The sequence below is a fragment of the Ursus americanus genome, chromosome 22 (assembly GCF_024610735.1).
Source record: "Ursus americanus isolate L20-20 chromosome 22, mUrsAme1.1.p, whole genome shotgun sequence".
Classification (NCBI taxonomy): Eukaryota; Metazoa; Chordata; class Mammalia; order Carnivora; family Ursidae; genus Ursus; species Ursus americanus.
Genome location: NC_142148.1, coordinates 52469224 through 52484067, shown reverse-complemented (window position 1 = coordinate 52484067; position 14844 = coordinate 52469224). Strand labels below are relative to the sequence as shown.

General features: G+C 43.3%; 1 long non-coding RNA gene across 1 annotated transcript in view; it reads left to right on the top strand.

The window, feature by feature from the left end:
• The window catches only part of LOC148108172 (uncharacterized), a 139922-nt gene extending 129434 nt beyond the window's left edge, over nt 1-10488 (top strand). The window contains exon 2 of the long non-coding RNA XR_015721161.1: nt 9375-10488. This is a non-coding gene — a long non-coding RNA (uncharacterized LOC148108172). The remainder of the gene's footprint in view (nt 1-9374) is intronic.
• Nucleotides 10489-14844: the final 4356 nt, after the last annotated feature.

The following is a 14844-nucleotide window of genomic DNA, read 5'->3' as shown; positions in this document are numbered from 1 at the left end:
AAATGATTAGTTGCTTTCATGATTTTCTCTTTGTCTTTGGCCTTGAACAATTTTATTATGAGGTGGGTTTATCCTGCTTGGACTTTTTTGAACTTCTTGAATATTTTTATTAATGTTTCTCATGAAATTTGGTGAGATTTTGGCTATTGTTACTTCACATATCTTCACTGTCCCTCTCTTTTATTTATTTTATCTTTTACTTATTTTATATTTCATTCCCTGTCTTTTATTTTTCTGGGGACTTTTCTTTGTGCATATGTTGGCATGCTTATTGTATTATACAGGTCCGCGAGGCTCTGCTATTTTTTTCTCCCATCCATATTTTTTAACTCACTGTTCATCAGACTGGATCTCTATTAATCTATCTTCAAATTTTTGTCTTTTTCCTGCTCAAATCTGTTGTTCAGCTTTGTTGTGGCTTTGTGTCTCCCCAAATTATACATTAAAGTTGTACCCCACAGTACCTGTGAAAGTATCCTTATTTGGAAATAAGGTCTTTGCAGATATAATCAAGATAAGGTTACACTGGATTAGAGTGTGCCCTGATTGAATGGCTGCTGTCCTTATAAGAGCAGGGAGGTTTGGACACACAGACACAGAGGGGAGAAAGCCACCATGTGATGACAGAGGCAGGGTTTAGAGTGATGCAGATGCAATCCAAGGAAAGCCATGAATTTCCAGAAACTACCAAAAGATAGCAAGGGGCAAGGAAAGATAGTTCTCTAGCTCTTTCAATAGGAAACAGAGCCTAAGTTATAGCTTGACTTCAGATTTCCAGCCTTCAGATGTGTGAAAGAGTAAATTTCTATTGTTTTAGCCCATGTAGAGTGTAGTAATTTCTTACAGCGGTCCTAGGAAGTGAATACAAGCCCCTTTAGTGACATTTTCAGTTGTTACTATACTTTTCAACTCCAGAATATCTGTTTCTCTTTTATAATTCACATCTTTTTTATTGTTATTCTCTACTTGGAGAGATATAATTCTCATACTATGTTTTAGTTCTTTAAATATCATTTCCCTTAATTCTTTACATATACTTAAAAGAGCTGATACAAAGTATCTGTCTCGTAAGTCCAGTGTCTGGACTTTGCTTAGGGACAGTGTGTATTCATTGCTTTTTTCTCCTTGTATATCAGCTTATGTGTGGGGGACAGCCCAAGAGCACCTCCAACATCCGTCCCTCTAGAAAGACTAACTGAACTCAGTATATAGCCATCCTGATAGTTGTGATTTATTACAGTGAAAGCACACTAAGCAAAATAAGCAAAGGGAAAGGTGCATGGGAGGTTCAGAGAAAACCAGCCACAAGCTTTCAAGAGAACTGCTCCAGTGGCATCACAAAGGTACACTTCATTCCTCCAGCAATAAAGTGTGAAACATCTTCCAGGAAAGCTCATTAGAGACTTTGTACTCAGAGGTTTTTAGTGGGAACTGGTCATTTAGGCACCCTCTGCCTCGCACATACCTGAATTTCAGAGTTCTATCAGCAAAGATATGTTCTGCATAAACCACAGGGTTTGCACCAACAGTCTAGGCACAGCAAGCCACACTTACCAGAGAATGGTGGGGACCCTCTTGATTCCAAGTTCCCAGACTTCAGACAGGGTCAGTCTGACAAGCAGGCCTGTCATAGGAAAGCACACTTGGCCCTGGTATGCCAACTTTTTTCTGCACAGTCAGACTTCTGGTTTCCCTGCAGGTATCTTGTTACTGGGGAGGGGGACTGTAAATTGGTTATTTAAAATAATATCATATGACAACTCTAGAAATCGGATTCTCACTCTTCCCTAGGATTTGTTGGCTTTGCTATTTTTTGTCATTGCTTTCTCATTAGTGACTTTAATGAACTAATTCTCCAAAGTCTGTATTCTTTGTCACGTGTGACCACTGTAGTCCCTGCTCAGCTCTATGGCGGTCAGCTATTGGCCGGAGAGAGATCTCACGAACAGCCTAGAACTAAGTCATTCAGTCTTTGTCGAAGGGCTTCGTGAGCATGTTGAATCGTATCTTCAAAATTCAGCTGGTAGCTGAAAACCTTCATTGTTGCTTGTGCAGAACATCCAGGTCAGGCAGGGGGAGAGCTAAGGGCCTTCTAGGGTCTCTCCTGGGTATGCTTACAGTGTTCTAGATTCGTAAGAATAAGTCAGAACTTTTCAAATCCCCTCATGGAAATCTCATTTTTTGGTGGTCCTTGTAAGCTTTCTATTACTCTATTGTTTGCTCCAACTAATATCTATCACTTTAACCAACCAACCACAAGTTAAGCAACTGCCTATAATTTCTTTTTTGACAATTATGCTGGGAAAAGGCTTTTTGTTCTGGGCAAGCTCCAAGTGAGATTAAACACAAACAGTCAAACAAGTAGGGTCTTGCAGACATCCCTCAGACCCATTAGTGGTAATTCTCTAGAAATGAGGTTTTGAGGGAGCTCCGGACCCATTCTATTCTCTCCAGTGGCTGCCGCATTGCTGTCTTTCACTGTGAACATGGGCTTTAGTTTTCTGAACTACTCTGCAGCCACAGGGCAGGGGATGGGACTAGGCCATGTTAAAACAGCACAAAACTCATGGTTCTGACTGAGACTCACCTGTTTTTTTTTCCTCCCTCTTCCACCAGTATCAACATTCCCTCTACTGCTGCAAGTTTGAGTTTATTTCCAGAGTTCTTAAGATGTTGGTGGCAATTTTTGCCAGTTTCCTCATTGATTTTTTTTTGAGGAGAGAATTTTTGGAGGTCTTTAAGCTGCCATTTGCACTAAAGTCACTCACCACATCATACTCTTTTGAATATCCTCAAGCCACAGTCCATGACTGATTATCCTCAGGTGTTTGCAGGAATCACAGTTCAACGTAAACTGTGTCTCAGAGAGACTCCTCATGCAGTTGTGTGCACACTGTTAGGTCACAGACATGAAATTCAACTTCAAAATAGAGCGTCACTTTAAAAGGAATTAAATTTAAAAAAAATAAAAGAATTTTCTTAAAATCGTATACTGAATAATATGACGTGGCACCTCTGGATAATAGTGACCAACCAGATCCTCAGGTTGAATTTAGGTCATTAAACAGGGCTTTGTTGTTATATTCTTCCTCCAACTTAAAAAAAAACTAAAGCTTATCATATGCACAATTTTGTAATGGTAGAGTTTGGATATTTAATATATGTATGATTTCTTGAACTTGTAAATTTACTTACTTCATCTTCACAGTCATAGAGAAAGTTATTTGGGAATAAAATCAATTATCTTTGGCCATGTATATTTTACTTATCTTGATAAGGCTTGAACTATATAGAAAGAAAACATGAAGATATACAGAGATTCCAAGATATGGTGTAAAGCTGCCTATCATTCTAAATCCACACTGTATCTTTAAAATATATGTACAGGCACCGGGGGGGCTCAGTCGTTAAGCGTCTGCCTTCGGCTCAGGTCATTATCCCAGGGGCCTGGGATCGAGCCCCGCATCGGGCTCCCTGCTTGGCGGGAGGCCTGCTTCTTCCTCTCCCACTCCTCCTGCTTGTGTTCCCTCTCTCGCTGTCTCTCTCTCTGTCAAATAAATAAAATCTTTAAAAAAAAATAAAAAAAATACATGTAAAATTGCTCCAAATTGCCCAAGGCCTCGCTAGAGCAGTCAAGAGGAAGTAGCTGATTTTCATCATCCTGTTTGCCTGGAGACCACTCCAGACACGTACATCACACTGACGTGTGTGCAGCAGACGGGTTGGGAAGGACTCGGCTTCTCGCTGGGCCTCATGTCACAGTGGAAGTCTGAGCCTCACGACAGCATTACTGTGGCTTTGAGTTGACCGCACTGAGCTGTGTCTAGGCAGCATGCGGTTTGCTTGGTTGGTTACGAGTTGTCTGTTGACTGCGAAACAGCTCCAGTCACATTGACCTCCCATCGCCTCGTCCTCAAACTTTCCTCATCGCCTCCTGATTCCATCCATATGATGTTCTTTCTGCAGGCATCACCTCCTCCTCCACTGCCCACTCCAGCCACTACCCAGGCTGCACCCCAAGTTACCCGAATGCATTCCTCAGATAGGGGTTCAGTCAGCCCCTCTTCCAGAGAACCTCCCAAAATCTCTCTGACTAGAGCTGTGCCCAGGTCATCTTTTTCAGGGATCTCCTATTAGTTGACCTTTTTATTGTGTGGTTATTTTATGTATATCTTCCCAAGAATAATTAGGATCCATGGAGGGAGAGAATGTGAAGTTCTTACCAGTAATCCTGCACTTACCTCCTTGCACCTGGTGAACGGGACAGAGATTCTCCAGAGACAGTGCAGTGAGGACAACACGTTGCAGTGGGGAGGGTGCAGGATCTGAATCTGCATGGTCTGCACCATGCCTCGCTCTGCCATTCACACCACATGACACACAGCAGGATCAAAAAACATTTCTAGGAGACGTCTCCTCATGTCGAAAACAGGACTAACAGTCATTCCTCAAGGGGGCATTTGTGAGGAGAGAGAGAAGTTGTATTCATGTAAGATCTTGGGATGTATCTGTCATGCTACCCTTCACTAAATGTTGGTTGGTGGCCTACTGACAGCCTAGTCTCACATTACTGGGTCATGTCCTCTGAGCAAAGCATGATCACTCAGAGAGGCATGCGCCTCTCTGCAGCTCTGAGATCCTTGTCTTGTCACAGCTGTCTCTCTCCATTGTCACAGTCAACCCCAGTCAACCTATGTTATGGGCATTATTTTCTCAGTTCTTTCTTTTGTGTCTGACATTTTGTCTTTTTCCCTGCCACTTTTTCTTAAAACATGGGTGGCTACAGCTGGATGTCTCTCCTGGAGTCTAGAGGATGTAGGATACATAGGAGCACTGTGGTGTCACTGCCCTCCCGGCCAGGTTGACCACGGTCTCTCAGGGTTTTTCCAAAGACCCACCCTCAGGGGTCTTCCACATGTCCTAAGCAGTCAATGCATTTGTTCATTTAGTCCAAACTTGTAAAATAAGTTTGGTCACCTCTGCATGCAGCCTACCTGCAAAGGAGTTAAGTGACTTGTCCAAATTGAGGCAAAAAAGCATGGTTAATCCTACAGTCACGGAAGACATGGGATGAGTCATCAAGACAATTTCCTAGAGAAAAGAACTCACACATGAATCCTTAGAGGTCACTTCTTACATCGATCTATTCAATGAACACATCATTCTAAATATACTCAGTTTTCCGTTGAATAGGACTTTTCACAACTAACTGAAGCAGCATGCATCACCAGAATACCAGAGGAAGCTAAGTGCGGGGGCTTCAGAGGGTCACAGTTTTGAGGACAGCATTCATCCTGTGCCAAAGTCCAATGACGCACTGCGAGCCCAGTGCGAGACACAGCACCTCTCTGTCCAGGAGCCCCCGACACTGAGATTCCCGAGACGGTGTAGACTGTGCCCAGGGCCCTGAAATGGAAAGAGACACAGGGATGGTGAGTCTGAGGTCATATGATGTCTATAAGAAGGAAGTGGCAGGGCCTCCCCTGATCCAGTGTCAAGAAATCACCTGAGCAGAGAGTGAGAGGAGTGGGGAGGAAAGAGGACGGGGCTGTGATGGAAAGACCCTTCGAGTTCTGCTTCCTGCGGGGCCCAAAGTCGATTTTACCTACTGGCCCCACTCAAAGGGAGGACAGGGAAGTCATGCAGATCCTTCCCCTCCCCTTGATGGCCTCCCACAGCTGATGTACCCCAGGGGTTTGTGGCAAGGCAGGCCCACAATTCCTCCTGCTGTGTTAGGGCCAGATGTACATACAGAAGGGGACCTTGGAGAGAGAGTTGCATGCCCATCCACCTGTCCACTATCCCCTCCTCCCAGAGGGGGGTCTCTTCACTGCCCAGGAGCCTCCTCTTAAGACTGCAGCCTCTTCCACAGCCTTGCACTCAGTGAAGTGACCTCCACAGCTTCTTCCTCCATTGTAGATCACTGTAGAGGGGGATCCAGAGGGAACCCAACCTCAGAGAGAACTTGTTCCAGATTCAGAACAGCAGAAGGGGCCCCTGGGTAGCGCAGTCGTTAAGCGTCTGCCTTCGGCTCAGGGCGTGATCCCGGCGTTCCGGGATCGAGTCCCACATCGGGCTCCTCTGCTGGGAGCCTGCTTCTTCCTCTCCCACTCCCCCTGCTTGTGTTCCCTCTCTCGCTGCCTATCTCTCTGTCAAATAAATAAATAAAATCTTTAAAAAAAAATAAAAGAACAGCAGAAGGACCAAAGACCATGACAGATCACCCAAGACCAACCCACTCTCCACTGTGGCAGTCAGGGGGATCCCCTTCACCTCATCCTGTGTTGCTCTCTCTCCATCATTCCTGATTGGGGGACAAAATAGGGAAGGCCTCAAGGACAGGGAGAGAGAGCTAAGCACATCTTGTGGGTGCTCCACTCTGAGGAATGGGAGGGACCACCCAGCCCTCTTTGGCACATGCCAGTTAACCTCTGCCTGATACTGGACCCAAGGGTTGATTGGGTCTGTTGTTTGGGTGTACACATATAGTATCAGGAAATTGGAGGGAAGCAGAACTTTCAAGGGAAGAAGAGGGACTCTGCATTTTTTTCCCAGAGCAAAGCTGGTTCCAGTCACTAACATAATAATCCACACCAATACTTCCAGTGCAGGACTGAGTGATCTGACCAAAAGCTCCAAAAATTGTGGACAGCTGGGTCAGCAAACCATACCCAGGATCTTAGAAATGGGGGTGCATCAACCACACAGTATCAGAGAACCAGAGGAGAAAGGACGGCCCCCATTACACTACTCCAGAACTCAGCAGCAGCCACTTGGCCACAAAATGACAGCAATAACTCTGGACAGTGAGAAGGTACAGACAGCCAACAGGTTTTTATCTCACTTCCCTGTGGGCCTTGAGGACAATGTAGGCATCAAGCTGCTGTCCCACACTAAGCAGTAATAATCAGCCTCTTTTCCAGGCTGAAGCCCAGAGATCAAGAAGCCTGGCTGCCTGACCTGGAGCCCAGGAATCTCTTCTGAGAGGCAATTGCAAATCTGGGGGTCAGGAGTTTGGCAACAAAGCCCAGGTGTTGCTGAAGCTGAGCTGCTCCCCTAGTGCACGTGCTGGTGGCCATCTCTCCTTGGCCCTTGGACACTGAGGGTGGCTGAGTCAACCCCACCTGGACCACAGACCCTGGCACGGGGGAGGGACAAGTAGAACAGTGAGTTGGGTGAATGAGGGAGTGGACCAGAGCTGAATGAGGGACCCCCCACAAATCTTCCACCCAGAAAAGTTCAGCTCTCATCTGTGCAGAAAGTGAGGAGCACAATGAGAGGGGCACAGGTCGTGTATAGATGCTCAAGAGCTCTGCTCCCTGAGATTCCAGAAAGGGGCAACCCTAAGTCCCTCTTATTCTCTCCCTAGGCACCATGGGGAGATGGGCTCCTGCATTCATATATGTCCCTGCTCCTTGACACTCAGCCCTGGGTACCAGCTCTAGCAGAATGATGCCCCCCACAAATGTCCATGTTCTAATCCTTGGAATCTGCCCGCATGTTGCCTTACATGGGGAAGGGGAATTAAAGTTGCAGATGGAATTAGGTTGCCAATCAGCTCACATTAAAATCAGGAGATGATCCTGGATTATCCAAGTGGTCACAAGGTCATGAAAAGTGGAAGTGCAGCAGAAGAGTCCACTAGGATGTGGGGCAGTCAGTCAGCTATTGCTGGCATTAGAGGTGGAAGGGGCAACTAAGCAGGGAGTGTAGACAACCTCTAGAAGCTAGAAAAAGCCAGGAACCAGATTCTCTCCCAGCGCTTCCAAAAAGGAACACCCTACAGACGTATTTATTTTAGTCCAGTGAGGCCCATATGAGACTCTGACCTGCAGAAGTGTAAGACACTATATTTATGAGGTTTGAAGGCAATACATTTGTGGTAATTGGTTACAGCAATGGGAAACTGATACAGTAATTCCCAAGTCAATGGACTGAAGAAGAAGAATCTTGATCATTTCAGCAGATACAGAAAAAGCATTTAGGACAATTCAACATACATTCAAGATTTTAAAAACTCTCAGCAAAATAAGAATTAAGAAAGACTTTGTCAACTTGATGAAGGACACTTACAGTTTATAGTTAACATAATAGTGATGGAAGATAAAATTATTTCCTCTGAATTCAACACGACACAGGAGTTGGGGACTATCATAACAAATACTAGGGTCATCTACTGATTTCATTTCCTTTGGATGTATCCCTAGATATGTGATTACTGGATCATATGGTGGTTCTATTTGCAATTATCTGAGGAAACTCAGTACTGTTTTCCATAATGGCTGTACCATTTTACATTCTCACTAACAGTATATGAATGTTCAAATTTCCATTTTCTTACCAACATATATATAAACCATCCTAACAGGTGACATGATATTGTCCTTTGATTTGGATTTCTCTGATGATTAATGATGCTGAGCTGCTTTTCATATGTCTGTCAGCCATTTGTATTTCTTCATTGGAAAAATGTCTATTGAAATATTTAGCCCATTTTTATGTTGGGTGAAACACTTTCTTAAAAGATTCATTTATTTTGAGAGAGCGAGAGAAAGCACAAGAGGAGGGAGGGTCAGAGGGAGAAGCAGACTCTGCTGAGCAGGGAGCCTGATGTGGGACTTGATTCCAAGACTCCGGGATCATCACCTGAGCAGAAAGCAGATGCTTAACCAACTGAGTTATTCAGGCGCCCCTGGATTAAACACTTTTATTTTAATGATTAGTAGCAGTTTCTTATATATTTTGGATATTAGCCTCTTTTTTATTTTTTAAAGATTTTATTTTTTAGAGAGAGAGTGAGCAAGTAGTAGGTGGGGCAGAGGACAAGGTAGAGAATCTCAAGCAGAATCCAAAATGAGTATGGAGCCCAAAGCAGGGCTTGAACTCATAACCCTGAGATCATGCCCTAAGCTGAAATCAAGAGTTGGATGCTTAATCAGCTGAGCCACCCAGGGCCCCTAGTCTCTTTTCTGATACAAGGTTTGCAATTGGATTCTCCCATTCTATAGACTGCCTTTTCATTCTGTTGATTGTTAAAGAGACTATCCTTTCCTCATTGTGTACTCTTGGCACCCTCATCAAAGATCATTTATCCATGTATGTGTGAATTTATTTGGGGGCTCTCTCTTCTGTTCCATTGCTCTATCTACCTGCTTTTTTTTAAAATTAATGTATAGTATATGTTTCAGAGGTGAAGTTTAGTGATTCATCAGTTGCATATAATACCCAGTGCTCATTACATCACGTGCCCTCCTTAATGCCCATCACCCAGTTACCCCATCCACCCACCCAACTCCCCTTCCGCAACCCTCAGGTTGTTTCCCAGAGTCAAGAGTCTCATAAGATTTGTCTTTCTCTGATTTCTTACCCTTCAGTTTGCAAAGAGCAATGGACAGATGATCTAAGCAGAAGATCAACAATCAACAAGATCTCACTCTTTGCATAAAAAAACAAGGGCTTTGGATGACACACTGGACCAGATGGACTTTAGAGATATATTCAGAGCACTTATCCTAAAGTAGCAGAATGCACATTCTTCTCAAGTGCACATGGAACATTCTCCAGAATAGATCACATACTGGGTCACAAATCAGGTCTCAACAGGTACCAAAAGACTGGGATGGTTCCCTACATATTTTCAGACCACAATAATGTAAAACTTTTTTTTTCTTTTTTCTTAAGATTTTATTTATTTATTCGACAGAGACAGAGACAGCCAGCGAGAGAGGGAACACAAGCAGGGGGAGTGGGAGAGGAAGAAGCAGGCTCATAATGGAGGAGACTGATGTGGGGCTCGATCCCATAACGCCGGGATCACGTCCTGAGCCGAAGGCAGACGCTTAACAGCTGTGCCACCCAGGCGCCCCCACAATGCTGTAAAACTTAAAGTCAACCATAAGAAAAAATTTGGAAGACCACAAATACATGGAGCTTAAAGAACATATTTTTTTTTTAAGATTTTATTTATTTATTCGACAGAGACAGAGACAGCCAGCGAGAGAGGGAACACAACCAGGGGGAGTGGGAGAGGAAGAACCAGGCTCATAGCAGAGGAGCCTGATGTGGGGCTCGATCCCATAACGCCGGGATCACACCCTGAGCCGAAGGCAGACGCTTAACCGCTGTGCCACCCAGGCGCCCCAGCTTAAAGAACATCTTACTGAAGAATGAAGGCGCCAAGCAGAAAATTAAAGAATTAAAAAAAAAATGGAAGCAAATGAAAATGAAAACACGACAGTTCAGAACCTTTGGAATGCAGCAAAGGTAGTCCTAAGAGGGAAGTATATAGCAATACCGATCTTTCTCAAGAAACAAGAAAATTCTCAAATACACATCCTAACCTTACTCCTAAAGGAGATGGGGAAAAAACCCAGCAAATAAAGCCTAAAGCCAGCAGGAGAAGAGAAATAACAAAGATTAGAACAGAAATCAATGATATAGAAATCAAAAGAACAGTAGAACAGATCAACAAAACTAGGAGCTCATGCTTTGAAAGAATAAGATTGATAAACCCTAGCCAGACTTATCCAAAAGAAAAGAGAAAGGACTCAAAATCACAAACGAAAGAGGAGAGATCACAACCAACACTGAAGAAATACAAACAATTATAAGAACATATTATGAGCAATTATGTGCCAACAAACTTGGCAATCTGGAAGAAATGGATGCATTCCCAGAAACATATAAACTACCAAAACTGAAACAGGAAGAAATAGAAAACCTGAACAGACCCATAATCAGCAAAGAAATTGAAGCAGTAATTAAGAATCTCCCAACAAACAAGAGTCCAGGACCAGATGGCCTACCAGCGGAAACCAAACATATAAAGAAGCATTAATAACTTATTCTCCTGAAGCTGTTTCAAAAAATAGAAATGGAAGGAAAACTTCCAAACTCTTTCTATGAGGCCAGCACTACCTTGATCCCCAAACCAAAGACCCCACCAAAAAGGAGAATTACAGACCAATATTCCTGATGAACATCGATGCAAAAATTCTCACCAAGATACTAGCTAATAGGATCCAACAGTACATTAAAAGGATAATTCACCATGACCATTTAGGATTTGTTCCTGGGCTGCAAGGATGGTTCAACATCTGCAAATCAATCAATGTGATACACCACATTAATAAAAGAAAGGTCAAGAACCATACGATCCTCTCAATTGATGCAGAAAAAGCATTTAAGAAAATACAAAATCTTTTCTTGATAAAAACTCTCTGCTGTGTAGGGATAGAGGGAACATGCCTCAGCATCATAAAAGCCACATATGAAAAACCCATGGCAAATATCATCCTCAGCGCTGAAAATCTGAGAGCTTTCCCATAAGGTCAGGAACATGACAAGGCTGTCCACTCTCACTACTGTTGTTCCACATAGTACTGGAAGTCCTCACCTCAGCAATCAGACAACAGAAAGAAAAGACATCCAAACTGGCAAAGAAGAAGTCAAACAAGGTACTCTATGGAGAAAGTCCCAAAGACTCCACCCAAAAATTGCTAGGACTCATACAGGAATTCAGCAAAGTGGCAGGATATGAAATCAGTGCACAGAAGTCAGTTGCATTTTGATACACTAGGAATGAGGCAGATGAAAGAGAAGGCATCGATCCCATTTACAGTTGCCAAAAAAACCCATTAAATTACCTAGGAATAAACAGAACCAAAGAGGTAAAGGGTCTGTACTCTGAAAATTATAGAACCTTATGAAAGAAATCGAGGAAGACACAAAGAAATGGAAAAACATTCCATGCTCATGGATTGGAAGAACAAATATTGTTAAAATGTCTATGTTACCCAAAGCAATCTACACATTCAACACAATCCCTATCAAAATACCATCAGCATTTTCCATAGACCCAGAGCAAACAATCCTAAAACTTGTATGGAACCAGAAAAGACCCCAAATAGCAAAAGTAATATTGAAAAAGAAATCCAAAGCTGGAGGCATCATGATTCCAGACTTCAAGCTATATTACAAAGCTGTAATCATCAAGACAGTATGGTACCGGCACAAAAACAGACACATAGATCAATGGAACAGAACAGAGAATCCAGAAGTGGACCCTCGACTCTATGGTCAATTTATCTTCCATAAAGCAGGACTGAATACCCAATGGAAAAAAGACGCTCTCTTCAACAAATGGTGTTGGGAAAATTGGACAGCTACATGCAAAAGAATGAAACTTGACCACTCTCTCACACCATACACAAAGATAAACTCCAAATGGATGAAAGACCTCGATGTGAGACAGGAATCCATCAGAATCCTAGAGGAGAGCATAGGCAGCAACCTCTAGGACAGCAACCTTTTTCATGACACATCTCCAAAGGCAAGGGAAACAAAAGAAAAAATGAACTTGTGGGACTTCATCAAGATAAAAAGCTTCTGCACAGCCAAGGAAACAGTCAAAAAAACTAAGAGGCAGCCCACAGAATGGGAGAAGATATCTGCAAATGTCTTAATCAGATAAAGGGCTAATATCCAAAATCTATAAAGAACTTCTCAAATTCAACACCCAAAGAATAAATAATCCAAGCAAGAAATGGGCAGAAGACACGAATAGACATTCTCCAAAGAAAACATACAAATGGACAACAGACACATGAAAAATGTTAAATATCACTTGGGAAATACAAATCAAAATCATAATGAGATACCACCTCATTAACAAGTCAGGAAATGACAGATGTTGTCAAGGATGAGGAGAAAGGGGAACCCTCTTGCCCTGTTGGCGGGAATGGAAACTGGTACCTAATTCTGGAGAAGAATTTGGAGGTTCCTCAAAAAGTTAAAAACAGAACTTCCCTATGACCCAGCAATTGCACTACTAGGTATTTATCCCAAAGATACAAATATAGTGACCCGAAGGGGCACCTGCATCCCAATGTTTATAGCAGCAATGTCCACACCAGCCAAACTATGGAAAGAGCCCAGATGTCCATTGACAGATGAATGGATAAAGAAGATGTGGTATATATGGAATGGAATGTATATACGTGGTATGTATAATGGAATACTACTCAGCCATCAAAACAATGAAATCTTGCCATTTGCAATGATGTAGATGGAACTGGAGGGATTACGCTAAGCAAAATATATTAATCAGAGAAAGACAATTATCATGATCTCATGCATACGTGGAATTAAAGAAACAAAACAGAGGATCATGGGGAAGAGAGGAAAAATACAACAAGATGAGAGAGAGGGAGACAGGCCATAAGAGGCTCTTAATCATAGGAAACAAACTGAGGGTTGCTGGAGGGGAGGTGGTGGGGGATGGGGTAACCGGGTGCTGGGCATTAAGGAGGGCACGTGATGTAATGAGCGCTGTGTATTATATGAGACTGATGAATCACTGGCCTCTACCTCTGAAACAATACATTATATGTTAATTAATTGGATTTAAATAAAAAAATAAAGAGAACCCTTGCATAAAAATAAACAGACAGACAGAAAGTAGACCAGTGATTACCTGGTGACGGGACGGTTGGGGGAGGGAAGGATTGTAAGGGCATCAGGGAATTTTTTGAGAATGATGACTATGTTCATTATCATGGGTATATACACGTGTCAAAACTCATCAAATTGTGTTTGTTTAAAAACGTCTTCCCCTATGGACTCTGGGAAACAAACTGAGGGTTTCAGAGGGGAGGGGGTGGGGGATTGGGCTAGGCCGGGGCTGGGTATTAAGGAGGGCACGTATTGCATGGAGCACTGGGTGTTATAGGCAAACAATGAATCATGGAACACTACATCAAAAACTAATGATGTACTGTATGGGGAATAACATAACATAATAAAAACATTTAAAAAAATTTTCCCCTAGAGCTGATAAGGGGGTGTGGTACCTGGCCCATTTGGTACTCCTATTCTGGAAAATTCTACTCCTTACCTGGCATTCTTAGAGAGGTATTCCACCAAGGCTTCCAAATTGTCTTTCTGTAAAAATATTTTTTCATTATTTATTGATTTAAGAGAGAGAGCGTGAGCACGAGCAGGGCCAGAGGGAGAGGGAAAAGCAGACTCTGCTGAGCAGGGAGCCTGACGTGCAACTTGACTCCAGGCACCTGGGATCATGATCTGAGCTGAAGGCAGACGCTTAACTGACTGAGCCACCCAGGGGCCCCCAAATTATCTTTTGTAAACAGAATGGAATGGAGTAAGAATGTACTTTGATCTGCCTTCTGCTGTAGGCCTGCCAACTCCGGAACCTAGAGTCAACCTCTGTCCCCAGCAGACGAGGAAAATGAAAGGCAATGGGCTGCTCCAAGGTCACTTTCAGGTCATGGCCAACCCAGTGGTTTGTCCTCCCACATGCCAACTGTGGGCCTGTGCTCAGGTCACTGGGACACCTGGCTTCCTAAACCCTTCATAGATGTCCATTGTTTTTCTGGTATGTGTTTTCCCTGTGAGGCTGGATTGAGACCATTTTCTCTGTCGTTCAGAGTTTATAAGGACGCTCTTGGAAACCGGTCTCAGTTTCAGTGCAATGGTATTCCATCCTTCCATTGTATCCCCAGGTCACAACTCTTTCGTCCTCCTGAGCCGCTTTGGTCATTGGTGCCTTTATCCCAACTCTTTACGCGGCCAGCCTCACCCCTCTGGAGACCTCATGAACCCAGACTCTGCACAGGCAGTCTGAGGATCAGGCTGACATACCTGTGCTTGGCCGGGGTAATAAATGCCTTCATTATCCCGGACCACCCAGCTAATATTTTATCTTCAATATGAATGCCTCACTCCACAAAGGCCCTGTTGTTCTCACCCTTAGGCTGTGGCAAAGCCTGACCATAATCTCCCTGTTCCTAAAGGACTCACAGGGCTCAGGTTCAAACTTTTGTG